Below are 3,244 nucleotides of genomic sequence, written 5' to 3'. Positions count from 1 at the left end.
GAAAGAGTAAATAGAATCTCCTAACTATTCCTATAATAGTTACTAGTGTCTCAGATCTATGAATGATGAATGGAAGGATGCCCTTGCTACCCAAGGGAAATGAACTGGTCGATGTAAACCTTTATGTCCATACATGTATACATGATATATAACTAATGTTTAAACGACCTTCGGACGGATATCCGATACCCACCAGACCACATCCCAACGAGGAAAAGGAAATAGGGCGAACTAGCCTTCCTAAGTCTTTTAAACATTATTTATATAACTATACAAGTACAGGCATGCATTTAACGAAGTAGAAGCATAGAAGCATAGAAGAAAACTTTGGTAAAACCTTTGGAAAACCCTTAAAAATAAGAATTTACGACTTGATATCGTTATGTAAAACAAGCTTTGAAAACCGTTCATAAACACATTTTGAATATAATTTGATAAAACAATATAAGTAAAGAAAACCTTTATTTAAAACCCTACTGTAACTGGTTTTGAAGTAAAACATAAGGCACGAGAGACAATTTGAGAAAAGATTTAAACAAGTAAAGACGTTTTGGAAAACCATCTATAGTATTATACTTGGTAAAACAGCTGAAAGTGTGATAAATCCTTTTGCATGCGGGTTATTAATCACATATGATTGATATGATAACTAGCATGTTTCGACTTGTATTTCCCCCCCCCCATAAAAGCATGAAAAAATGTTTAAAAAGGTTAATTCAGGGGTATGAACTCACCTGACGTTGGCGTTTCGGATGAATGGACGGTATAGGATGCTAAGTGTCAAGTGAGGACTTGACCACACACGTGAATCCTATTTAGCATGTCTGACAACCCGAAATTTCCATTCTGTATAACATATCAAGTCAATAGAAGTTAGAACAGTTGCAGTAAATTTTCAGACTTTTGGAATAAGTTTGGAGTATTTCAGGATTTGCACTTAGGGAGATATCAGGAGAGAGGATGCACTAGGGTTTTGTGCAACTCTGTTATTTCAAAACCCTATGATATTAGATTTCATTGCGTGAATAAAATATTTTCTACCAAAAATCCTAGGACTAAATATAGGATTCTAAGCCATATTTATTCATTAGTTACATTTCCAACTAGAGAAAAGCCGAATTCTCTCTCAAGGATCTTCGGACTTTCGTCCCAGAACATGAGTACTTCTATCTAGTGGTATTATATATCTTAGATTGTGCTTAATAACATCGAAATCATATCAAAACATCAAGATTTTAGAGTTTACTACCCAAGAACATCTTGGACCGTAAACCCTTTTATAAGGGACAAATGATGCCTAGTCCCTTCCTTGTGCAACAAAACTAGTTTAGACTTGTACCCTAATGGGTTTAGGACTTGGAAAACATAAGAAATCAAGAGAATCAAGGAGTTTACGGCCAAGACATGTTCTTGGGCCGTAAACCCCTTTTATGGGTGCAAATGTCACCCTAACACTTTAGTAAGCTTGATTTTTAGCATAGAACATTACACCAAGGACCTAAGGACCAAGATTCACGAAATGGTACTCCTTACCATGAGCTTACGGTCATAAACTCATGCGGGAGTGGTCCCAGGGCTGTGAACCTTAAGTAAGGCCATTTTAGGGCCCTAAACCCACCCAAACACTTGTTTAAGCTTTGAAGCACTTAACCACTTAATTTGTAATAGCTTTGAGCATCATTTAGACACCCAATTGAGAGTTTACGGCCAGGAGCTTACTCCCCTGGTCCGTAAACTCCAACACACATGGCCTTTGGACCATAAACTCCCATATGATGCTTTGCACTCCTTTGTTGCAACCCAATAGCCTCCTAGCACTTGACCAAAGTGTTTTCCTCGCAATAGGATGTTTATACATGTTTAATTAGTGGTAAAATCACTAATTGGTTATATACATATGTCTTCATATGTATTTAGGATTATTGTGTGTGTCTAAGTCTTCACTTGACACCAAGCACTGGTCCGACACTTCCTTCCGATCCGCTCACTGCAGGTGAGTTCATACCCCTTGAATTAACCTTTTAAATGTTTTCAAATGTTTATAAATGCTTTATGGGGGGGGGGGGGGGTTAATACAAGTTGAATCATGATTAGTTATCATATCAATCACATGTGATTAATAATTAAACATGCAAATGACTTTACCTTACGTTAACTGTTTTGCCAATCAGTTTTCATCAAATGTTTATCTTGAAAGTTTTTAAGTTTTAAAACACTTTATTAAACCGTTTATTAAACACAGTATGTTTCATTTCAAACCCTGTTACATTTGTGGGTCAAACAAAGGTTCCTTTATACTTAAACTGTTGTTATCAATCAAATACTTTCAAACCATTTTATAAATTGACATCAAGTCGATCTCTTCTTAGGTATGAATTTTCCTTTAAAGGTTTTACAAAACTCCTTAATATTGTCAATTGCATGCCGGTATATGTATAGTTATATAATTAATGTTTAAAGGACTTAGGAAGGCTAACCCGCTTTATTTCCTTTTTCCCGTTGGGATGGGGTCTGGTAGGGTATCGGGTATCCGTCCGAAGTTCATTTAACTAGCAATTATATATCATGTATACATATAGAGACATAAGAGTTGTCCTCAATCAGTTCAGTACCGTTGGGTAGCAAAGGCATCACTACAGGTTATACACGTACATGGTTAGTAACTATTATAGGTTTAGTTAAGATATACCACTTACCATTCCAAGTACAAGGAATCACACCAGAGTCAGTTCATTCATGAGTTTATACTAGTACATTACATGATACATGAGTACGTTTACATAGATACGCTTACATTAGTACATTTACATAGGTACACTTACATGAGTACGTTTACATATGCTTAAATGATACATGAGTACGTTTACATAGATACGCTTACATGAGTACATTTACATAGATACGCATACATGAGTACATTTACATAGATACGCATACATAAGTACGTTTACATGAATACTGTTACATAGATAATATATGATGGGTTACTATTACATATTATATGTGTAGATACTGTCATATATTTCCCCTTCTTATCTTTATCTTGTGACTCAATCACATAATCGACGAGATAGATTGGAATCTACATCCTAGTGCCAAAGGATACTTTGAGGGACTAACCATTCCTATAGCCACTGTTAGCTACAATGGATAATGAACATCTACGGATGCCTACGGTTGATACCATTACAGGTATACTTTAAGGGACTAACTATTCTTAAACCCAGTTGTTAGCAACAGAGGT

Source organism: Lactuca sativa, chromosome 3 (genome assembly GCF_002870075.4).
Source record: "Lactuca sativa cultivar Salinas chromosome 3, Lsat_Salinas_v11, whole genome shotgun sequence".
NCBI lineage: Eukaryota > Viridiplantae > Streptophyta > Magnoliopsida > Asterales > Asteraceae > Lactuca > Lactuca sativa.
Note: the sequence above shows the minus strand (reverse complement) of the source record.